This window comes from Microcebus murinus, chromosome 17 (assembly GCF_040939455.1).
Source record: "Microcebus murinus isolate Inina chromosome 17, M.murinus_Inina_mat1.0, whole genome shotgun sequence".
NCBI lineage: Eukaryota > Metazoa > Chordata > Mammalia > Primates > Cheirogaleidae > Microcebus > Microcebus murinus.
Window position 1 is genome coordinate 1124357 of NC_134120.1, and position 25146 is coordinate 1149502.

The window sequence follows — 25146 nt, forward strand, 5'->3', positions numbered from 1 at the left end:
CACCCTGAGACCCTGCCCTGGGTTCCCGTGAGACTCGAGGGCTTTTCTGCTCCTGGCCCACGTTTTCCGTCTACTGGGGCGGCTCAGGCTTGCTGTGCTTACTCCCCGTCTCTGACGGGGTCCTGAGCACTCTTCTTCCTGTGCGGCCTCGCTCAGCTCCTTGTCAGTGTGCTTCCCGGCAAACCTGCTCTTTCTCTTTTTCTTCTCTTTGCCCTCCCCACGCTCGCCTCCCCTTTTTTTCTTCCACAATGAGTAACCTCTACCTGGAAGGCTGGAAACTGTCTGCATCTCCTGTAGCTTCTGTAGTATGTTGGGCTTAATCTATTGCCAAATCTCCAAAGTTTGCACAGGCATATGTAGACCTTTTGGACCGTCGGCAGGAATACTTTCCTGTCCTCAAGTCAACAAACGTATCTCCAGGAAAATGCACAACCGGAGGGACATTAGATTTTACGTCTTGGATGGCAGAATGATGGCGACGTGCACCCCAGAGCCCGTTTCCAGCAGAGGAGGATGAGGATGATGGCAACGACAACGCGTTTGCTTGGGGCTGATGCAGAGTTTGCGGGGAGGCCAACCTGGCTCCTCTACGGGCTCGTTCTGTGGCTCAAGATGTTGGGCTTTGTGTAATTCCATTTCCTCACCACGAGAACCAGCCCCACGTGGCCTGTGCTCAGCACCGAGCTCTCCATGGGGTGGGCGCTGCCATCTCATCATGTAGATGGACAGACGGGGTCTAGAGGGGTGGAGCCACCCGCTGGAAGAACCGCAGCTGGTGATAGACAAGCTGGGATCCTCTCTGCCCCCCAGCCTGGGCCCAGGGCTCGGGGGCCCCCCTCTCAGTGGGGGCCCAGGGTCATATTTCCGAAGGGGGCACCCACTCCTCTTGTCCCTCCTCAGCTTGGGGGCTGCTGGGTGGAGGGCTTCCTTCTACTAAGCAAGTTTAGACAATGCGCATTTATTATTATTTGTCGAATCTTTAGGGCGGGAGAGCTTCTGCCTGCCTTCGTCGTGGGAAGGAGTTTGCCCCTAGGAAGGCGTGCTGAAGTCCCTGCCCCGTGCTGCAAAGGCGATGGTACTGGAGACGGTTGCAGACACGCTTGCCCGTGACGGGGCCATGCTGGGCCAGGGCGCACCCTAATCCAGAGGCAATGTCCTTGGCAGAGGAGGGGACCCGGGCCACTGGCTCCCTCCACCCTCCAAGGCGGACATCTTCCTGCCCCCAGGTTGCTGACCATCCGGTGGACACAGGTCCACAATATGCTGCTGGTGGTGGCAGCGGAGTGCACAGAAACGACTTCCGCCCACTCGGGTTCCGCCTGCAGGGTTGCTGCTTGCTCTCGGGAGCTGGCGAGTCCCACCTGTGGTGCGTGTGGCGCCCTGAGGCCGAGGGCCTGCCGCTGCGGGGCTCTCCAGCAGCCTCCCGAAGCCAGCGGTGACTTCAGGCAGTCCCCGGGAATCGCTGGAGCCCGAGGGGATCCCGGGAGGCAGAGCAGCGTGCCGGGTGGCACACCCCAGCAACACGCCGAGGCTGCTGCGCAGGTGGGGTGCGTTCTGGTTTCAGGGACAGAGGTGCAGGGCAGAGTCTGCCCTTCCCGGCCAGGGCTTGGGCCGCGCCCACACCCAGGATGGGGTGCGTGGCCCTCTCTTCCCCTTCCTCTGCCCCCACACTGTGCCCACTCCCTCTCTTCTTGGTGGTCTCACCTGTGCCAGGTGACGTCGACGAGAAATTTTCTCCTGGAGCTTTGACTGTGGAAGGTTCCCCTCCCGTTGGTTTTGTCGTCTCTGTGGGGTGTTTACCTGCATGAAGACGTTTCCTCCCAAGGAAGGAACGCCGATGGGAAAGGCAGGAGTGTGCGCCTGGGGTCGGAGCGTGGGGGTGGGGCCAGGAGCCAGCGTGGAACGGAGCTGGGGGGCCGACCAGAATACTGGCAACTGCGGAGCTCTCAGGTTGGCAGTGGGCTCGCCATGCGATTGTGCTTTAAATTGTGAATATGTAAGTTGGAAAAAAATAAATACCAATCAAAAAACGTTGCTGGAAAAAGAAAACAGCACAACTCTGACGGAATTGCCCCAAGGTGGGGCACCCCGCTACACCCTGGCAGGGCGGGGGCTGGGGGGGCGGCTGGGAGGGTCTGCGGTTGCCCAGGCGACAGATGCTGTGGCCACCTGACCCTCCCCAATGGAGCACGCTGGCACCAGTGACGTCAAAACTGGCCTTCCCTCTCACCAGGGACAGGAAGTCCAGCATCTGCAGCAAGATTCGGCCCCTTAACGGTGCTAACAGAGCTCTCAGGTGGCCTCCAGGCAAGCCTGTGTCCCAGGATGCGCGGGCCAGGTCTGCTCTTGTTGCCTTAGAAATGGCCTCTGAATCGGGGCAGGCAGGAAACAGAAAGCAGCCCAGTGTTTTGAAGGCCGGGCTGCCAGGCTGCTGTGTGCCCAGGGGTGCAGGTGCGGAGGCTGAGCCAGGCGGCTGCACACGCTTGCCCGTCTCTCCAGGAAGCTGAGCTCTCCCCGCTCGGGGCGTAAGGAGCCTTGGGCCCCCTGGCCGCACCGTTTCTGGGCGCAGAGCCCCTGGAAGCCAGTCTAGGGCTGGGCGTGGCCCTCCTTCCTGAGCCCCAGAGAGAGAGTGGTGTCACTCCCTGAGAAGCACCTTTGTGTTGCCGTTCCCAGCATGCCCCTCTCCCGCTCGGTCCCAGCGCTCGGTCCCAGGGGCTGGGGGGGGGGAGGAGGGCTGCGCAGCGGGAGGCTCTGCACAGGGGGGGGCGTCCTCGCTCAGCCTCCCCAGGGGGCTCAGCTCTGCGCGGTGACAAAAGGGAGACGCCTGCCAACGCCGCGGCCTCACCTCGCCCCCGCCCTGAGTACTCTTTCTGACTGCCACTGCTTTGCTGAAAATAACACATTTAATCATTTGTCATAATTACAAGAGTCCCGATGACATGGGACGCGGGCCCGCCTCTTAACGCTGCCAAGGCTGTTATAATGCAGCCAGCATGGGCCGCGCTGCGGCGCGTCACACTGAGAGCCGCCAGGGCCGCCGAAAGGTCATGCGTGGCCGTGGAGAGCAGTTCATCGCAGATGATTGATCTGCTCGCAACAAAACTAATAATTACGCAGCTCTTCATTTCCATTTGTCTTTGTAACATGGAATTTCTCTCAGTGTGCAGGGCCTCGGCCACGTAGGAGTAAATTGGTGAACCATAAACCTGCTGCCGCCCCGCAGGTGCGCCCGGCGCCTCCCCCCGCGCGCTCGGCAGGTATTTCCTGAAGACAATCAAACAATAACACGTTGGTTTCATTCCCGTTTTGTTTTGTTTGGATGTATTTTTTTTTAATCCACTCGCTTTCAGGAAATCTCAACGTTTTAAATTCCGTCCTTACCCTCACTTCCGTCTGTTTTCTCCCACATTCCTTCTCAGCCCTGAGGCCGCCCCAGTTTCGGCGTTATCGAGGGGGGACCAAGACCTAGGCCAGGACGAGAGCGAGCTCGACTCTGCGCCGTTGGGAATGCTGCGTGGACCCGGCGCGATGTGTTGGGTGGGCAGTCCACCTGGGTGAGGGAGTCGTTAGAAGTACTTCCTGGTCGCAGAAATTGACCTGTTGGAACAGAGCTCTTGCCAGGCGGCCAGCAGATGTCATCTTCCTTGGAGCTTCGCAGATACACAGCAGAGTGCAGGTCGCCACTTCTTTCGTGCACAGGAAGCGGGGAATCCTTGAGAATGTTTTCTAGCATTTTCTACGTCCCCGACAGCCAGATTGGCGAGTCAGTAGGTGGCAGACACTCGGGCCCCACCCTTCTGCCCTACGCTCCCCGAAGAGACGAGCTCACTTCTGAGAAAGCTCATTAAAAACTCGCCGACCTCAGGGATTTTATTGCAAACCGGTCAACTATACCTGTAAAGGAGCCTGACCTCGGCCCATTCATGGGCCTTCCATTTTGCCATTCATGGGCCTTTACCTGCCCGTGGTAGGAATCGATTTCAAAGGCTCTATAATTAGCTGCTACATGAAAGAATTGCTACGGTGCGTCCCTGTGATGTGGCTGGTTACAGGTGTTGCTGGGGTCACCTGCTCCTACTTGGGAAGGTGCAGCCCTCGTGCAGGACGCAGAGACGGAGCTAAGTCTCCCCAGGGTCCGCGCCTCCGGGGCTTGCTGGTAGAGGCTGGAACGTGGGTGTCAGGGCATCACTCTGCTGCCGGGACCCGATGTCATTTAACTCTCGGATTGGCACTGCAGCTAGATAATCTTTCCCGGGAGGAGGGCAGCGGTCCCTGGTGCGGGCCGGGTGTGGAGCGCCCAGAAACCCCGGGCGTGCGGGAGGGACCCTGCCAGGATGCCCCAGGGAGGGCCCCCCACCGCCGACAAAGGACGCGTGAATAAATTTGCACGTTTTTGTTTTAATCTATACTGTGCTGCTTTCAAAGGGTCATAATGCTTTATTTTTTTTTAAAGTACTTAATCTTATTTTTACTGAGATATTGCCTACACTGGCAATCAGAAAGACAGTGGTTATTTGGGGAACAGTGAGAAACAAACTGGACCCCTGTTTTCTCTTTAGTAACAAGTCATTTGCTGGTTTCTGGACTGTCTGTTTAATTGTCTTAATTCCTTCTTCATTTCTGATGGTGGAGGTCGTAGCTTCACATGCGCCATTCTGGAAAATCAGGTCATTACAGTCAAATAATTGGTTGAATCAGTGAACAACAGAAAAGTCAATCAACCTGGCTGTTTGACGGAATCGAATGGTCCATTTGTCTCTCACAGACACAGCTAGATCATTTCTAGAGAAATCCAGGGCTGTTCTCTGCACATGCCCAGAAGGAATGGTCTCAGTTCCGCAGGGACATCTGTCCCTGCCCTGTACTCTGCCTGACAGCTGTGGGGTCTCTTCCCAAGGCTCTCGGCTTTGCGGGCCGGGGCTTGGGGAAACCGTGGGGTCCCCAGGGGGCTGTGCCCCCAGGACTGCGAGGACCCTGCGTCAGGCTGGGCGCCCTGCCGGGAGGCCTGTGAGCCTGGGGGGGCCTGTGCGTGGGCCGGCGTGCCCAGGCCCCGCCTGCGGGAGGACCGGGTGGCACAGGCGTCCCTCCGCCTGCCCACGGCTCCTCCCATCCTGGTGTCTCCTGTCCCCTCCCACGGCGCGGGGGGCCTTCCGCCTGCGGCCTGGGGCAGACCCCGACAAAACTGATGGTGGGCCGTTGCGGTTTAGTGGCCGTGCAAGTCAACAAGCCTGCTTCGTGAGGGGAAGAAGAGAAGTGCAGAAGTGTTCTGGCAAACGTGGACTTGTCAGATAAAAAGTTGGAAGGGAGAGGCGTAGGCGTTCCTGCATTTCTAGTCTTTAATTTTCTGCGAGTCTGGGAGAATTCCGTGCAATTTTGTGCATTTGAAACATGTTATTTCTGCCTAAGATATTATGCAAACACAGAGTTCTGTGCGGTTGACACAGTTGACAGCAATTTCGAAGGTCCTCAATCGAAGTTCCGACACTGCGCAGACATGGTGGCGGGTCACAGGTGCTGCGCGTCCTGGCGCCGTGGGGCTGGTGGCGCCCTCTGCCCGCCGTGGGTCCCGCCGTGGGTCCCGCCGTGGGTCCTGCTGTGGTCCCTGCTCTGGCTTGTCACCGCCCTGCCCCCCCACGCCCGCCATCTCTGCTCTGCTTCCCGGGCTCCTTGGCCCCGCGCACGCCTCCCTCCCCCTCGCTGCGCGGCTCCCCGTCCCTGCTGGGTCTCTGGCCTTCTCGCTGCCCTGCCCAGCCTCCCCCACGCTCCTCCCTCTCCCCCCTCTGCCGCCCCTTCCTCCCCGGCACGCCGCCCCCTGCCCCCGGCTGGACGCGCACCGGGCGCACTCGCAGCACGAGGCAGGGCAGCAGCTGCTTTTCGGGCCACCGTCCTGACGTGTCGCCATCCTGAGGGAACGCGGCCCTTCTGTCCCGCCGCCGTCTCATCTGGCGTCTCCGCGCTCGGTGCTGGCGCCGGGTCCAGAGCGCGCCCGGCGGGTGGAGTTAACGACGCGTCCCCAGGATTCTGCCGTGCGCGCAAACGCCACCGTCGGGAGAGAAGCGCCCGTCAGACGGCCCCATGACATGCTTTATTTCCAGCAGGGTTTTCCGTCTACTATTTGATTCACATCGACTCAGTCTGAACGAGTGGTCGTAGTTTTAAATGGGAGGCGATGTTTTGGGGCTGATTCCCTCACAGTTATGGAAAAGAAGGGTAACAAGTCCTGCTGGACCCACGTGGAAAGGACGGGCAAGAGCTTTAGGCAACCTGGGTCAGACGCGCTGGCTGCCGGGCGTTCCGCTGTCACCCTGAGCAGGCGGCCAGGGAGCGTCCGTGGGTCTCTGCCCCGGCCGGCTTCACTGCGGAGCCCGAGCCTGCAGATCCTCCGCTGCTCAGCATCCACTGTCGCTGAGGCGGGAGGGAAGGGGGAGCATCGCTAGAGTAAAACGCAAAATGCTGTGCGTGGGCCGTCGGTGACAAGGCGCGACCTCTAGTCACCTGCCTGCTCCTCCGGGGCTCAGGGCTGCAGGTGTGCTCCTGTATGAGCCCCGGGGCCCTGTGCTGGGAGGACCTGCCTCCCCCTGCTCCCCACTGCTGCCCTGCGGCCTCCGTCCTCGGGACCCTCCCACCGGACTCGCCCCGCATCCTCACGCCCCTCCCCCGCACACTCCTCTCGCCCCGCATCCTCACGCCCCTCCCCCGCACACTCCTCTCGCCCCGCATCCTCACGCCCCTGCCCCGCACACTCCTCTCGCCCCGCATCCTCACGCCCCTTCCCCCCCCGCACACTCCTCTCGCCCCGCATCCTCACGCCCCTGCCCCGCACACTCCTCTCGCCCCGCATCCTCACGCCCCTCCCCCGCACACTCCTCTCGCCCCCCATCCTCACGCCCCTCCCCCCGCACACTCCTCTCGCCCCGCATCCTCACGCCCCTCCCCCGCACACTCCTCTCGCCCCGCATCCTCACGCCCCTTCCCCCGCACACTCCTCTCGCCTCCGCATCCTCACGCCCCTTCCCCCCCGCACACTCCTCTCGCCCCGCATCCTCACGCCCCTTCCCCCGCACACTCCTCTCGCCCCGCATCCTCACGCCCCTTCCTCCACACACTCCTCTCGCCCCGCATCCTCACGCCCCTTCCTCCGCACACTCCTCTCGCCCCCCATCCTCACGCCCCTTCCCCGCACACTCCTCTCGCCCCGCATCCTCACGCCCCTTCCTCTGCACACTCCTCTTGCCCCCATCCTCACGCCCCTTCCCCCGCACACTCCTCTCGCCCCCCATCCTCACGCCCCTTCCCCCACACACTCCTCTCGCCTCCGCATCCTCACGCCCCTTCCCCCGCACACGCCTCTCGCCCCGCATCCTCACGCCCCTTCCCCCGCACACTCCTCTTGCCCCCATCCTCACGCCCCTTCCCCCGCACACTCCTCTCGCCCCCCATCCTCACGCCCCTTCCCCCGCACACTCCTCTCGCCTCCGCATCCTCACGCCCCTTCCTCTGCACACTCCTCTTGCCCCCATCCTCACGCCCCTTCCCCCGTACACTCCTCTCGCCCCCGCATCCTCACGCCCCTTCCCTCACACACTCCTCTCGCCCCCGCATCCTCACGCCCCTTCCCCCCCACACTCCTCTCGCCCCCGTACTCAGCCGCCTTCCCCCCACACACCTCTCTGGTCGTGAGATCCCCACAGGGGTGTGGTGCGGGGCGTGGCCCAGAGTGGCCAAGTGCTGCTGGGATAGTCTGCCCCTCGCACACCTGAGTTTCACACAGATGCTGTAAAAAATCACCACGAATTTGGTGGCATGAAATGACACAGATTTGTTATCTCACGGTTCTGGGGTTCAGAAGTCTGCACCGAGTCTCGTCGGGCCAAAATCAAGCTGTGGCTAGGACCTTCCCTCCTGCCGCCTGGGAAAGCATTTCCCCTCCTTTCCAGCCTCGGCGGCCGCCCAGACCCTCAGTCCTGGTCCTCGTCATCTCCAAAGCCCGTGATGGCTGGTCTGCCATGGCCTGGCTCTCTGTCCTCTTTGGAGGGCTGTCACCATGGTGGGGGCACTCAGATAATCCAGGGGAATCTCTGTGTTTTAAGGCTGGTTGCGTAGCAACCTTGGTTCCCCTTAGCATGTAGCAGGCCCTCCTCGGGCTCCCGGGATCAGGGCATGGGCGTCTCTGGAGACAGTGGCCCTGCCTGCCACCCCGTCCTCAGCTCGGCCGAGGGAGGCTCAGACGGCTCCCTGCGGGGCCAAGGCGGCGCTCGTCTGTTCCAGTTCTCCCCTCCTTCCCGGCTCAGCCGGGCGAGGGTGGGCGGAGCAGCGTGTGGTGGACTCCTCGGTGCACCTTCCCAGTGTGCACTCCCGTGAGCCGCGTGGTTTCGCACGTTTCCACGTGGAGGTTGTGGCTCACGCCCGGCGGGTGGTGGGGAATTCAGACACAGGCGTTTCGGACGCCACATCCGCACTGTGGGGGGAGCGCATCGAGGAAGTATTCGCAGGGAGCAGGAGGCTCAGCTTGGCTAGACGCCAGGCTGGCCAGGGGCTTCTGACCGGCGGAGGGCGTCAGAGCCTCGGCCCCCCACTGGGCCCTCAGAAACCACTCGGTGGGGGCCGTGCGGCCTCCTGGCCACCCTGTGGCTTGTGCGGGCCTGGGCGGCCGGCTGCTCCCTGGTGTTCAGCTGGGCTGCGCCTTGCTGGGTGCTCTGGGCGTGGGGACTTGGTGATCAGGCTTCCGTCGGGATGCCTTTGTTGGTTGGGCGTCCGTGCTGGTTGGTGTCTGCTCTTCCAAGTGCAGATTCCGAGGCCCTGCAAAACCCAGGGCGCACGGCCTACACTCCCTGCCCTCAGGTCCCTGCCACGGCCCCTCCGCAGCGCCAGGCTCCCAGTGCTCAGTTTGTCCCGCCTGGGGCGCTGGCTTTACTTAGTGAGAGAATAGGGACAAGTACTTTGCATGTCCCCAAACGTGGAAATCTCCCTACTTACGGGTCTTTAAACTCTTTGCGGGAGCAAGTTTTTCTGTTTGTTCACTGTTCCGTTCTTGTGCTCAGAACCTAGTGAGTAACTGATACATACTTGTTTTCTTTCTTTTCTCCTCCCATCCGTAACTGCTCGCAACTGTGAAAGCAGCGAGCGCCTTCCTCTTCCGTCATGTTCCCTTTTCAGTCGTTTCCCCTCCTTCTACCATAAGCTTGTGAGGATTTAAAATGGGACTGGAATATCTTTCGCCAAATGCAGGGATGTTTTTACTTGTCTTCTAATATAGAAAATTTATTTTTCCTAAAATGTAATGAGTTGCCATGTTCTGTTCCTACATTTATTCTTTTAAGCTAAAAATTAATTTCTTCACCTTGTCTTGTAAAGTCTGGAGGTAAATATGTCCATGCGGATTAATCACAATGCCTCTCCGAAGGCCCCTATCGGTGCTCTGTCAGCAGCGATATTAATACAGGCAGAGAGAGCTGTCCCCAAACCGCGGACCGCCTCTGTGAGGCAGCTGGCCCCTGTCTGCCATGCTCGACGACCGGCTTCCCTGCCAGCTCCGGCAATGTCACCTCTTGGGCTGCGACTCAGCCGGAGGATGCTGCCCATGTGACTGCGTTCGCCCTGTCCCCAGAAGCATCACCAGGCACCTGACTCCCACGAGGCCATCGGGACTCGCCGATACACGGCAGCAGAGTCTGACCGCTGCAGACTCCCGGGCCCCTCAAGTTCTCTGTCAACAAACAGTGAAGAGCGGTCACGGGGCCACCGAGGCGAAGGATTTCAGAGCTGGAGGGAATCTTAGACGCTTCTCAGACAACCTGTGCCCAGGTAAGTGATGGCGAAAATGAGAAAGACCTTTTCGGGGGCCGTAGAGTTCTGGGTGGAGCCGGGAGTGGCTGTCCCTCGGGCCCACCGTGCTCTGGGCCAGGCGTTGACACGGAGCCCTCATCTTCATCTGCAGGGTGAGGGTGCAGGCTGGGCTGGGAGCCAGCCCCGCCGTAAACACGCCTCAGCAAGGAAACCACACACACGGGTGTCCGTGCCAGGGCAGCATGCGAGTCCTCGGGCCCTGCCCACATCCGTCACGGGACGCGGGGACATCAGCCCTGGGTTTACTGTTGTGAAGACTCGACCATATGGAGCAAAGCACTTCTGCCTGTTTTCACATCGGCTTTATTTTATTTTATTTTATTTTATTTATTTATTTTTTTTGAGACGGAGTCTTGCTTTGTTGCCCAGGCTAGAGTGAGTGCCGTGGCGTCAGCCTAGCTCACAGCTACCTCAGACTCCTGGGCTCAAGCAATCCTTCTGCCTCAGCCTCCCGAGTAGCTGCGACTACAGGCATGCACCACCATGCCCGGCTAATTTTTTCTACATATATTAGTTGGCCAATTAATTTCTTTCTATTTTTATGGTAGAGACGGGGTCTCACTCTTGCTCAGGCTGGTTTCGAACTCCTGACCTTGAGCAATCCGCCCGCCTCGGCTTCCCAGAGAGCTAGGATTACAGGCGTGAGCCACCACGCCCGGCCTCACATTGGCTTTAGACTGTCAAAAGGGTTCGCTCTGTAAAATCCGAGCGCCAAGGGGACGTGAACCTTTTTAAACCCTGCAACGCGGTGTTTCGTTTGGTCTTTTCCCAGGCAGGTGTGGCCCACAGGACGCATCACCTTTTCCCTAACGACACGGTAACTTTTACAAGCGTCAGCCTGCTTTTCCGAGGCAGGCACAGTGGCGGGGTTTGCGCCCTGCCACTGAAGGTGCGTCCGAATGTGCAGCTCGCTTGTTTCCGTGTCTGCCGAGCTCTGCAGGTCAGGAGCGACGGAAAACGAAGCAGATGTGCACGTGCTGTTCCCAGTGACATCCTCGGAGCGGTCCGGGCGTCAAGGACTTGGGGCTTTGTGAGGGGAGAGAGGTAGGGAGCTCCACGAGGCCCCTTCCCGCGGCGGGCACAGAGTGGGCGGGGCGCGGCCTGTCCCCGGCAGCGTGGGTATGCGCGGTGTAGCCGCAAAGTTCTTGGCTGCCCTTTCGCGGCTTCTGCTGTCTTCTTGGGGGCTCAGTGGGACAGATAGTCTGTTCTGCGGCAGGACGTGCCAACAAATTGCATCACTTCTGCCTCGGCGGCCGTGGACAATGACATGCCATATGCCAGCGGCGGGAAATGAATGGGCTCATTTACACTGGCACCGGGCACACGGCCCGCCAGGCTTCCGAGGCCGTCCGCGGCGACCGGGCAGTGGCAGGGGCGCAGAAACCCTCCCTGCCCCCAAGCCACATGAGCACATTGGCGGGCGGGGAGGGCTTGGGGGGCAGCGGGAACCGGGGCCCTTCCTGCTGTCGGCGCCGCCTGGCACTTCCAAAGATGGGATCGGGCAGGATCAGCGCCCCCTGGCCCCCTGCACCAAAGGGGAGAGAAAAGAAAAATCGCTGAGTGCATCCACTGCAAGGAGGAGACAAAAGCACAGCAGGCGAGACTTGGGGCCCTCAGAGCAGTCGGCCGGCCACTCAGGCGGCTCCACTGGCGCTGCCCGCGCCGGCCCCACCGCCCGGACGGCAGCCCCGCAGTGGCGCAGCTCACGTCCCGCCCCTGGCAACTGAGGCAGCACACGTGTGTCCCCACGCGTGGAAGGGAGGGCGGGGTAAGGACAGCAGAGCCCGTCCGGTGCCACGGTTGCTAACCAGTGGGTGGCAGGTCAAGGGTCACCTGGCGGGGCGGTGGGGAGGGCGGGCTGGCCGTCCGCCGTCCCTGGCATCTTCTGCGAGGGCAGCGAGGGGGCAGGTGGCAGTCGCGCCTCTCTCTGCCGGTAATCACCGTAATTAGCGTCGAAACCAGACTCGGGTGAGCGTGGGGCAGCCTCCTGGCAGAGTGACTCACTTTTAAAATAGAAAGGACGCTGGCATTGCGGGGCCTCTTATCTAACTGCAGACACCTTGCGGAGACTGGCCGCGACCACCGCCGCCCGGCCGGGCAGGAACTGGGGACCCTGTGAGGGGCTGGGCGCAGCGTGGCCTGGCCCAGGCGCAGGGAGGGGAGCGTCGGGGCTGCACTCCCTGAGGGCCGGCCGGGACGTGGGCCGCGGCCATCCCGCATGCGTGGCGAACTGAGGCCTGGCTGTGTCGGGATTGGTCTTTGGAACCTGATTTGTCTCTCGTGCTTCCGGCCCTGGGCAGCCGAGGGGCCCTGGCTGGACCCACCGTCGCCCACGCGGCTCCCCTCGGCCCCACCGTGGACGCATGGGGCCCCCAGTGCCCACGCCTGCCCGGAAGGCCACCTGCTGGCGGGGCCAGGCGCCACTTCTCCCTCCAGTCGCCGTGGTGATAATGACGCCCGCAGATTTTGCTGGTTTTGCCTTCACAGTGAATGCAGTTTACATAGGCTGCGCCGTAACAGTACCCAGACACATCCCGAGGCGGGGAGGCCAGTCCCAAGCCCCCAGAAACTCCGAGCCCCCCACACTCGCAACTGGCTTTAACGATTGACGGGCTTTTCCGTTCACTCCTCGGGCGTCCAGAGCTGCTGTCCCTCGGCCCCCGGCCGAGAAGCCACTGCTCCAGCCCAGCCCCTGCTGGAGCCTCCACAGCACTCCTTTCCTCCCGGGGCAGCGCGTCCGCCCCTGTCGGGGCTCTGTGTCCTCGTCTGGTCTCAGACCTTCGCTTCCCAGCGGGCGGAGAGCAGGCGGTGCGCGCCCAGGGCCAGGACGCAGACGCAGGCAGAGCTGCTGTGCCCTGCCCGCCGCCGCCGCTCCCGGGCTGACACGGCGCCACCGCCGAGCGTGGCCGGCAGGCCCTGGACACACGCAGGCACCATCAGGGGGCCGTGTTTGTTGGCAGCAGAAGGACGTTTAGGATATAAATGGCTTTTCCTGAGAACATGGCTCCTCCAAGGGGCCGTTGTTCTGTCTTTCCCCAGGACACTCTGTGGGAGCATTTCTGACACCTGCCTTCTGAGAGGGTGCTCCCGCGCACGGTCTGACCGCGCGCAACGTGGCAGCTCCATGAGCCGGGCTGCAGTTCATGGGCTTTGGGCCGCCAGCCTCAGTTTTCCCGTCTGTGTCAGTGGGCGGTGTGGAGTGGGACTAGGCAGGGCCTCTGCCCCTCCACCCTCCTGCTTTCTCCCTGCTGTGTCCGAGTGCGGACAGCTGAGCACATCAATGAATTAATTTAACTGGTTAAAAAGACCTGAATCTCTTTGTTACATACTGGCTGTATGGAAAAAAAACAAAACAAAAACTCCTTTTCGTTATTTCTTGTGTGATTGCATCCTGACTCTTAGTCCTTGCTCTCAGTGAGACCAGGGCTCTCTCGGGCCCACGGGCCTCAGCGTGCCCACACCGACCGACGGCTGTGTGGCCTGTGAGTCCACTCGGGCGTCTCCGCGGGCGCAGGGCCCCAGACGCGTCCTGGCATTCCCAGGTGTCCTCACACCCGTCTACCACCCCGGAAAAGCCCAAGCAGAATCGCCCTGGGGAATCCAACCCTCATCTTCCCCCCGCCCACGCTGCTCTGCCTGGAAGGCGCCCTGTTTCTGAATCTCCCTCCTCCTCCAGAGTTTGCCAGCAAGGCGTGGAGCCCTCGCTTTTGGGAGGTCTGAGGAAAGCCCGTTCCCGTCTCTGCCAGGGGATTGTAGAGCCCACTTTGAGAATCAAAGCCAAGCGGCGACTTCACGCCTCCACATGGCTTCCCCTCCCCGCACCCCACCCCGGGGGGAGGACAACTCCGTCCCCTGTGCGATGACAGGGGCTGCGTGGTGCGTGCGTAGAGGGCACCTCCCACAGAAGAGAGATGGACACGCTTCGGAACATTGCCCCCGACACTGGAGGCAAAACGTCCACTTCCGGGATCAGACAGACGCGGCTTCACTCACCAGGCCCGCCTGCCCTTGGCGAGTTGTTCGGCTCTCCCGAGCCTCGGCTCACCTGGCCGCCCGAGGAGGCGGCAACTTGCCAGGGCCACCACCTGGCGGACACGCACACGGCGTGGCAGCTCCACCAGCATCGCGACCTCTGCCCTGGCCCCCAGAGCCGCCCGCTAGACCCAGAGTGAGCGCCGTCGAGACTGCCCTGTCGTGCGTAACCGGGCCATGACGCGACAGTCCGTAGATGTGACAAGTGTGCTCCTCCATTCCAGTGGACGGGCTTCCTTGAATCAAATCATGCCACAATTCGGGCCTTACGGCCACATTTTTCAGAGACCCGGATTGTACGGTTCTTCTGTGGAAGGACGTTGCTGTCCTTTCCTTTGGGCCAGTGGCCCTGGCCCTGGGGTGGCGCTGGAGGTCACTCTCCTCACTGCGGAGAAGCCCCACCTGGCAGGGGACACGGTGACGTCATAAACAGCCTGAAGCAGTGAGGTCGGCGCCACAGCGAGAGGAGCACTCACGAGACGAGAGGGGGGAGCAGCGTGTGCTGAGTTCCACGGCTGATCTCGGCTGTGGGGAGTGAAACACGTGACAGCTACTTTTTGAGAAGATGCATTGATAGCCACACGCAGATGAGTTATAGCCAGATCCCGCGAATATACCGGAAAGGTCTGCTAAGATGACAGTGTGGGAAAGAGAATCACAACACGCATGTCACCCAGAAGTGGGGATGATGAGGGAGCAAGCAAAGCCCACGGGCTGCGCCTGACTGCGACCACGACAAGCCGAGGTGCCACAGGGTAGAAAAACCAAAGGAGAATCAGGTTTGTGTGGGTGTCCGTGTGTGTCCACATGCATGTGAGTGTGTGCATGCTGTGTCCACATGTGCATGTGAGTGTGCATGTGTGTTAGTGTATGCATATGTGAGTGTACGTGTATGTGCATGCTATGTGCACATGGGTGTATGTGCGTGCATGTGCATGTATGTGTATGCTATGTGCACATGGGTGCATGTGTGTGCATGTGAGTGTGTGTATGTGTGAGGGAGACACAGTTAAGCTCTGTTTTAGGGATGTCCAGTTAAGCAATTTTTTAAAAAGGTCAGAGTTTACGGATGCAGATGCAAACCGGATTAGCTCTAGAGCCGGTGAGATCACTGCATGAAGGGAGAAGATCGGAGCCTGGGACAGCTTCCTGGAGAGTCCCGGAAAGGACCTGACATTTCAGGGGGTGAGCTGGAAAATACAGCAGACGCACCGGGACGTGAGAGCAACCAGAACACCAAGAGAAAATGCCAAAGGAAGCTTTTGAGACTCAGTTTCCTCACTGTCAGGCCTGCAAATTGGGAAGGGACCCCTCAGACCCCTGTCACAGAACTACCATTCCAGGGGGAAGGTGTGGGGGGCTGCGCGTACCTTCACCTGAGAGTTGACAGAGAGTGTTGGTCGCAGACACTAGATGTGTCCTACTATTCCATTTTGCCTTTTAGGAAGATACACGCGCCTCGGCCTGAGGAACAGAGGCAAAGCTTTCCCGTGGCTGGAATCTGCAAGCGCAGAAACACCGGCTCTCAAGACAAGCTCAGGGTGCGCTTTAGGAAAGCCGGAGTTCGCTTTCTCTGCTGGCGGCGAGAATGCAGGTTCTGGGGGAAACGGTGAGGAGAGGCAGGTTCGGAAAGATTCAGAGAGTGTAGACACTCAACGTGTGATCGCCAGGGATAAACCAAAGGTTAATCGCAGGCAAGATAAAGGAGCCCTGTCCATGAAGAAATGATCCCAAAAGGCAAAAATGCTAATTTAAGAGGGAATTTTAAAGACCTTTAAATAGCTCTTCTCGAACATCTGATGCCACCAGGCAGAGCAGCTGCTCCTCCCAGGCAGGAAAAACTCCAGACAATGGCAAAGGACAGAGAAGGTTCTGGAAGGCAGGAGCAGACAGAATCTAGGCATCCTCGGGACATGGGGCAGGGCCAGGGCAGATGCCGAGCTCCTCATTGCCCCCATGTGTCTGAGACAGGGCCCTGCAGAAACTCCCCGGCCAGAGCTGCCAGCAGGCACAGACGCTAAAGAAACCCCGGGAAAGCCTGTTTCCCGCGGCAGGGAGAGGGCAGCCAAGGAGAACAGAAGGTGTTTCGGCCACGACCGCCAGGCTCTGCCACACACCAGTGGAACCTGCCTGCCCCCAAGTGTCCCCAGGGCTGGCAGGAAGCTGTCCCTGCCTGCCACCCAGCAGGACAGAGGGCAACGTTCCCACTTGCCGCGGCAGCAACTGTAGCGCTGACAAGGCCCCGCTGTGCAGCCCCGGCTTCCGCCTTCCCAGCATGGCCTGCAGCAAGGAGTCTACACCCCATCCGCAGGCCCAAGACAATTATATTTAAAAAGTAGGGAGTGTGAGGAACCTGAATAAAAATAAACTGTCTACACCTTACTCAAAGAAGTGTATCGTCAATACTAGTAGCCTGTGATAACGTACACACATATATCACAATATCTATGGCAACCACTAAGAAAACTATACAAAGTAATACATCCAAAAACACTGGAAGAACCTAATGATGTATTCTTTAAAATGTTCATGTAACTTATAGGAAGATAAGAAAAGAGAAATGGAAGAATGAAAAATAGAAGGTACAAACAGAAAACATGCAATAAAATGGAAGACTTGACCCTGAATACATGAATATTCACCGCAAATGCAAATAGTCTAAATACAACAATTAAAATACAGAGATTAGCAGAATAGGCTAAAAGAAAAAAAAAAAGGCCATGATCCAACAATAATCTAAGTATAAGAAGCTCACTTCAAAAACAGCATTGGGAATGATAAAGTAAAAGGATGGAAAAAGATATCTCATGAAAATATTCATTTTTAAAAAGCAAGAGTGGATATGTTAATATCAGATCAAATAAATTTCTGAGCAAAAAATTTGCATGAAAAAGGAGAAATCTATCTGGAAAAGAAATAACAATTCTAACTCTGTATACTCCAAAACAAACTAAATGAAAATGAGAATACTGTATATCAAAATGTATGAGGTGCAGCTAAAGCAGTGCTGAGAGGAAAATTCATAGCACTAACTGCATACATTAAAGAACAGTAAAAGTCTCAAGTTAATAATCTAAGTTCCAACCTCAAGAATTAGAAAAAGAAGAGAAAAATAAACTAAACTGAGTAGAAGAAAGGAAATGAAAAAGAAAAGTACAAAAATGAATGAAATCGAAAAGAAAAGAATAGAGAAAATCAGTAAAACAAAAAAGTTGATTCTTAAAATAAATCAATAACTATAACTTCTAGAAATATTCATAAACTTAAGAAAAGAGAAGACAAATCACCAGTGTCAAGAATTAAACAGGGATATCACTGCAGGTCTTGCAGCCATTAAAATGGTATGGAAATATTATAAGCAACTTCACAATCACAAATTAAACAAGTTAGAAGGGACAGACTAAACCATTAAAGCCCAGAATGTACCAAAACTCATCTAGGATGAATGATGGTCTGAAACTGAATTTGTGACTTAAAAGTTTACAAAAAATAAATGTCAAGGCCCAGATGGCTTCACTGGAGAGTTCCACCCATATGCAAAAGAGAGTTAACACTGGTTCCAGGCATGTTCTTCCAGAATAGACGAAGAAGGAACACTTCCAAACACGTTCTCTGAGGCAACTCTACCCTGAAGCAAAACCATACAGAAAAAGCATACAAAAAGGAGAACTATAGACCAGTATATCTAAGGAATCAAGATGCAAAAATCCTTACCATAATATTAGCATATAGGTTCCAGTAGCACAGAAAGAGAATTATATACCACTGCGAAATGAAATTTGTTTTAGGTCTTTCAGGCTTATTCAATATTTGAAAATCTACCAAGGGAACCGGCCATACCAACAGTCTAAGAAAAAATAATAATACACTCTTCCCAATTGATGCAGAAAAGGAATTTGACAAAATCTGACACCCATTTATGTTAAAAACTCTCACCTCCTAGCGATAGAAGGAAGAAAACCTCCTCAACTTAATAAAGAGGGAGTTTTTTGTTTTTGTTTTTGTTTGACAGAGTCTCACCCTTTCACCAGGGCTACATGCTGTGGTGTCAGCCTAGCTCACAGCAACCTCCAAATTCCCCAGTGTGTAGATAACATGTATGTTCCAGTTACATACAAATTGCTCCCACACCAGGCCATTCCCACGTGCTATTCATTTGTGTGCCACAAGATTCATATGTTTATTTCCATCGACAGGGCGGTGTTTATCCGGTTCTAAACAGAATCATTCAAGTATAGGAAGTTTGTCAGTATTTCGTAGTCACGAGTGCGTACGTTTTAGATACGTGGCAGAGCCGTGTTTGGGAGCGCTAAGCTCAGTTTGTGTAGGCTTTGTGCTGTTCCCTTACTCTACCGAGACCGTGTTCCTCCCTCCCTGCCGGGGTGCCTGCGGACCACCCACCATGGAGCCCGAACACAAAGGCTGGACACTCGGTCCTTCGGGTCGGCGGCCACGGTCCAGGTGTGGGACAAGACACATGTGGGCACACAGCCCAGGTGCCGTTCTTCCTGCACACCAGGTGGAAGGCGCTGGGTGTCAGAGGTGGGACAGGGAGGTTTAGGGCCCACAAGGAGGTGGGCTGGTTGAGAGCCCCTGCCTGGAACTGCAGCTGACAGTCCCCGCTCAGCCCTGTGGGGATGGCCTGGTGTGCTGGCGTCCGCTCTCCCCGCCACACACCTGTCCCATAGCCTGGGGCCTCACCTGTCCGGCTGAGGCGGGAGGCAGGGGTGGGACCCTGTGTGCCCTGCAGAGCCCAATTCTGTCATGCCAGCCCTCTGGCAGATCACTGGCAAATTAAACTGCCATGGCTGAGGGGTGTGTCTTGCGGGAGGACAGCCCCTGCTGCCCAAGGCGGGACCAGCCCACGGTCACCCTGGGGTCCCAGGCGACAGCCTCCTCCTCACGGGAACACGGGCCTGGGCGCTTCTGAGAACTGCAAAACTCACTTTCGAGAGAATTTACTTCCAACAACCTCTGTCTTTCCATGCACTGAACACGCATTACCTGTGTCCACACGGTGCCGCGGCTGCTCTATCTCGGCGTCTCCGCTCCCGCAAACAGCCGCAGCTCCCGGCGGGGCCCAGCCCTGGACCCACTCACTGTCCGCCTGAGCCGTGCCCGGTCCGTGCCCTGGAGCTCCTGTCGACGCCACCGACCGCAGGTCCACAGAGCCGAGGTCAGCAGGTCCTCCGCTCCCCGAGCCTTCTCCACACGCCTGCCCCGCGGCCTGCAGCATGTCCCGCCACGGGTCTGACCTGGCTCCCGCACAGAGAAGGAAGGGCCTGCCCAGCGCCCTCAGCCCGCCCGCCGCGCTCACTGGCTCTGGGGCACACTCCCACGGCGTGGAGCTCGCGAGAGCGCGGCTCGTCCCCTTCGCTGCCTCGAGGTCTCCCTGCGCTTTCTCTCTGGCTTCGCTATTACTGCCTCCTGTCTGCTGGTGTCTCCCCATCGGCAGCTTGACATGAGCAAGTCTTGCTTATCTGAAAAGTAGATGCCCTGAACAGACGTATGCTTTTTGGCAAGGTGGAGTAACAGGGACCGTGTTCACCCTCCTGCTCAAAACAACTAAAGATGGATAACATGGGTGAAAGGGTGACACCCCAGACATAGGACATCAGGGAACAAAATTGGTGATTGCTCAAAGTCAGGAGTCAGGGCTGTGATTGCCCAGCGTGCCGCCTGGAGAGTCAGTCTCCTGGGCCCAACGGAGCTGGGTCAGCCGCACCCAGGAGGCAGCCAGCCCTGCCTTGACCGCTCCGCTGGCTGGTCTGAGTCTTTCGACTTTCCATACACCGTTTAGGATTAATTTTTGGATATCGGCAATATAGCTTGCTGAGGTTTTGATTGGGATTGTGTTGATCTATAGATCAAGTTTGGAAAAATCGACATCTTGGCGATGCTGAGTCTTCCAACGTGCAGACAGGAACTCTCTCTCCATGTATTTCAATCTTTAATTTCTTTCGTTGGTACTTATGGTTTCTGAGACACAGATCCTGTATGTATTTATTAACTTTACGTCTAAGTATTTGCTGTGCTAGTATGAATGTTACTATTTTTATAGTTTCAACTTCCAATTGCTCTTGGTTGGTCTATATGGAAAATGGAATTTTGCATATCGACCTTGTGATTCTGCTTTATTGAGGATCTTCTTCCTTTTCCTACTATTTCTCGTGCTTTCTTTTGTCCCCCACAAACAACATCTGTTCACTACATTTTTGGTGTTTCTCACAAATAGAAATGAATACTTCAGCTTGACAGTGCAGTAGTCAAATGACACCTGTCGGCACAGTTTACCCCAGTGGGAGATTCTCTTCCCAAGGCGGATGGGGGAGACCCGGCAGCGTCGGGTCCAGAAACGACGGGTGGGTTCCCGCCAGACTAGCTCAGGGGCTGGTTGCACGCGTGGAGGGCGAGCCTGCTTGGTCTGTAGACCTGACTTTTGTTCTCGGGGAGTTTGAACAATGGTCTGATTGTTTCTTAAAAAAACAAACGTGTTGGTGACAGCCATATGTATGTTTGTTTGTTTTTCTTTTTAATCCCTGAGAACATTAGGAAACAAAATATATTGAAATGGTTTTCAGCAGGAAAATTTTTTTTAAATGTTACTAGAATTGTGAGCATGTGGGAAGTTCTGCAAAGAACTGAATTTATATCAAATAATGATTCCGTTCTGCCCAATCGTCTCCCGTCTTTTCTCTACAATTTTTTTATTATGCGGTACAGGACTAGCAGTAGTCAATTAATATCTTTTGTTGATTGGTGGCTCATTCTGTATTTTCATTTGAAAGTAAAGTTTTATTTTCACCTCTACACATAGTTATGTAATTGTGAAGTGCATTTTTATAGTTCTAATATAACATTAGGAGAGAACTACTATTAAGGAATACAAGCACATTATTTCTAGTTTTAAATTAAGAGAACTCGAATTTTTCTGGTGTAATTTAAGTTTCCTCAAAGAATAAAACAGCTTCCAAAGGAAACTAACAAGATAAAAAAGTAGTGGAGATAAGGGATTTAGTAATTGTCATCTGTATTTTTCAGTTTTTAGGATTTCTCTCTGTATATAGTGCGTGTGATTTGTGCAGTGTGCGTGTGTGTTTGCCATGGTGTGTGTATAATGTGTCCCTGTGTGTGTATTTTGTGTGTATGTGTCTCTGCGTATACATGTATGTTGTATGTGTGAATCAGTATAGTGTGTACATGGTGTGTAATGTGTGTAAATGTGTACAGTGTGTGTGTGCATACTGTGTGCAAATTGTGTATGAGTGTGTGATGTGTGTAGTGTCCGTGTGTGTAGTGTGTCTGTGTGCACAGTGTGTGTGGTGTGTGTGACGTGCCTATGTGTTGGCGTGTCTCCATGTGTGGCGTGTGCATGTGGGTGTGCACCGGGCCTATGCATCTGTGTGTCTGTGTGGCCGTGTGGTCCCCTGGGGCTGCCCTGCGCTGCGCACCTGTGTGCTGTCCCGGCGCAGGGCCTGTCGTGGTGGGCCCAGGGGGCCCGAGGGGGACGGCTCTGAAAGCCAAAGGGAGCCTGTGAGCTGGGAGTGTTTGAGCCGGAAAGAACGTTCCAGGGGTTTAGGAGGACGTGGCCGGGAGCAGGTGTCTGCAGGTCGGTTTCTGGGGACGTCCGTCCTGCAGTGAAGGGGAGAAGTGGGCAGGTGCTTGAGCACAGGAGGAATCCCCCAGGCGCACCCGGGCACACCTGGCACTGCCTCCCGCCACCGACCCCGCAGGGCTGAGGGTCCCCAGGGCTCACCGTGCTGGGCCGACAGCTTAGAGGGTGCTCGGGGCGCGGACACCTGGCCCTCTGGTCTGGGGACTGCGGCAGGGCTCGGGCAGGGGACGTGCTGGTGGGAGGAAGGCCGGTCCGTGTTCGCCCAGCCGGGTGGGGACACGGCCTGGTCAGGCATCTGGGCAGCTTCCCTGCAGGAGTCCGGGGCGCAGAGCGCAGTGCCGCATGCCAGGCCTGGCTGCCGAGATCTCCTGTGGGCGCCGGGACACGGGGACTGGAGCGGGCCGACCCGCAGGGTGAGTCTGCAGGACGCAGAGGGCGAGGGGAGGGCCGGGCGGGAGGGCCCAGGGCAGGACAGGTTGGCGTGGGCCAGAGGAGCCCTAAGGCTGCGAGGGCACCGGGCACCCACGCGGGACCGAGGGCGTGGCGGGCGCGGCGGGCATGGCAGGCGGGAGACTCCACTCCCGGCCCTGCCTATGGTGCAGAGCACAGGTTCCTGGTCTCCTTGCCCACCTCCCTCCCAAGAGAGCAGCAGGTGCAAGGTGACGTGGCCTCCTCAGGTGAATTCACGTCAGCTGTAATTGCAGGCAGGCTCCCACCTGGCTGTGCCGACCTGCAGGCTGCCCTAATTCTTACCTGGCTGGCATTCATCTGCCCGGCCCGACCGCAGCGGAACAGAACCAGGATCCAGGAGGAGCCCCCGCCCGGGGTTGGCTCTAACCCAGCCTGAGACCAGGAGCGAGGTTGGAAATATTACCAAGCTGAACTTTTCAGTCTAGCTCAACTTTCACCCAGAAGGATTGCTATATGAAATTAATAGGATTACAGATAATCCCTGAATGAGGAAGGATCAACTCTGGAGCTAGAAACAACTGATACCAATTTCCATAACACTTCAGAAACCAGCGTCTGGTCGGGGAGAGCCCCGGCGCCCGCGGCTGCGTGCATTTGAGAACAGGGATTTCACATTCTCTGAAACCAGCCAGCGCTGACATCGAGATGCAGCTCACAGTGCTTTGCCTGTTTGCAGACGTGCTGCTGTTGTTTTCCTGCCTTACCTGGAGTTAACCTGGAGCTTTGTGCGTAGACTCACAGAGTTGCTCTCAGCTATCGGAGAATTTAAACATTAGGGTTTAATTGTGTCGTGTTTCTAGAGAAAACATTCTTCCTGGTCTCCGCCTGGGTTTGGTGAGACAGTTCGTTTCTCCGGAGACGTCAAGGCCTCGTGGCCACGAAAAGGTGGCTCCCACCCGTCCCAGCTCTCGGGACGTGGTTTCACCCACTGTGCTGTTTTGGGGGCGTGGGGGCGATGGACGCCATGGCCCTGGTGCCAAGCGCTCGGCGTGCAGAGGCAGGGAGATACCTGTTTATCACCAGCTTTCTGCGTTCTTCCTTTCACGGCACTGAAACAGTCACGCTCAAGGGCTCAGCGATCCACAGCCCCGCAGAGAGCCCCGCCGCTCACAGCAGCGTCATCGGGCAGGCGCGCGACTTGCTGCCGGCTTAGGGGAGGGCGGGGCGCGGCCCTGGGGCTCAGAGAAGCCGCGGTTCCTACAGAGCTGGAAGCAGAATGAGCGAAACACCAGAATTACTACAGCAAGCGGAGGCCTGAGGCGGAGGCCTGGGAGCTTTGCGAACATGCCAGTTACTTCTTAAGCAAGCTGCCCTCGTCTCCCGGGCGTGGCTCCTCTCCTCCACGCACCATCATGTCAGTCCACAGCGTGTGTTACGTGCGCCGCCATAGCGCTGCAGGTCGAACCCGCGCGGCCAGTCTGCACTCCCGACCGGGCGCCCGCAGCACCCGGCTGGCGCGAGCACTGGCCCGGGTCCGCGTGTGCCAGACACAGAACGTGCTCGCTGGGGTTTTCCTCTCAGTTCAAGATCTCAGTTCCTCCTGGGAGCAACAGAAACACACGTAAACCTGTTTTTGGTCCTCCGTTTTTGAGGCAGATGGGCAGATTAACAAAAGCTTGTACCACCTCTCCAACTCTGAGATATGGGAATTATCGTCTCACTATAACAAAAGTGAAAACACAAAGGTCTTTCTGAGTGGCCTGTTTTGTTTTCTAAGTTTGAACTTCTTAGGAGAAGAAGACAGCACAGAGATCTTCAACGAGCATTTGGTGAAACATGAGGATGTGCAAAACATCAGATCCAACAACTTTAGAAGCTTTACTGCCAGAGGAAAATAAACTCGGAGCTGTCACTGTGAAATAAAGATCAACTGGCGCCGGGTGCAGTGGCTCACACCTGTAATCCTAGCACTCTGGGAGGCCAAGGCGGGTGGATCCCTCGAGGTCAGGAGTTCGAAACCAGCCTGAGCAAAAGCGAGACCCTGTCTCTACTATAATAGAAAGAAATTAATTGGCCAACTAATATATATATATAGAAAAAATTAGTGGGCATGGTGGCGCATGTCTGTAGTCCCAGCTACTCGGGAGGCTGAGGCAGGAGGATGCTTGAGCCCAGGAGTTGGAGGTTGCTGTGAGCTAGGCTGATGCCACAGCACTAACTCTAGCCTGGGCAACAAAGCGAGACTCTGTCTCAAAAAAAAAAAAACAAAAAACAAAGAAAACAAAAGATCAACTGGCAACTATCGATGCTGTATTTAAGGAGCTACCTGGAGAAAACAGGTGATGCGAAGCACAGGAAAGAAGACAAAGTCCTTTGAAGGAAAATTGCCTGTGGTCTTGGGATGTCTAGGTGGGACTATTTGGGCACGGAGATGCGGCCCGTGGTCCTCAGAGGCCGACAGCCCATGGCTAGTGCTCACGGCACAAAGCCACACTTGCGAGAGGGGATGGGGGGAGGCTGGTGGGAACGCAGCGTCATGCTTATTCAGGGACAATTATTTCATGAAAAAGAAGTTGTAGAAAAGTTGAGAGTTAAACTTTGAAAAGCCTTGTTAATATAAACCGTTTATTTTTATTTTTTTCAAATAAACAGTGTTCAAGCCACTACCTGGAATTATAACCCTTAAATTTTAATTTACTCCAAACTCAACAAAAGCCGAAGAACCAGCTCTGGCAAAAGGAGCATGTCGATGTGAAGATCTGCCTGTATTTCATCTGGCCTATTTGCCCCAACCTACTCCAAACACCCACGCGTCTCCTAGAGGCTTTCCGGTATGTTCCATGCCGGGTGGGACCTGTAGAACCTGCCCCTGGGCGGTTGCTGGGGCTCACCACGTGCACACCGGCTGCCCGATGCTGAGCCCGGTGTCACCAAATGGCTCCGATAATTAACCTTGACGGACACTCGCGGGTCACTGTTTGCTCCTGTGAATTTGCTGCTTCCAGACGTAAAATCTTCCCCTATGCTCTTCTCCAGACCTCCTCTGTGACCCAGGTGAGTGTCGGCCTCTGGGGCGAGTGGAGAGATGGCAGGTCTGCACCCTCTCGTGCCCCAGCCCCTGCCGGCGGAGCGAGTCATACGGAATTTTCTGGAGGACAATTTGGGCATGTGCAGGAGAAGCTGTCGGAGTGGGCTAAATGCCAACCCGACCGATGCACGTCTATCAGTGCACCCTCAGAACA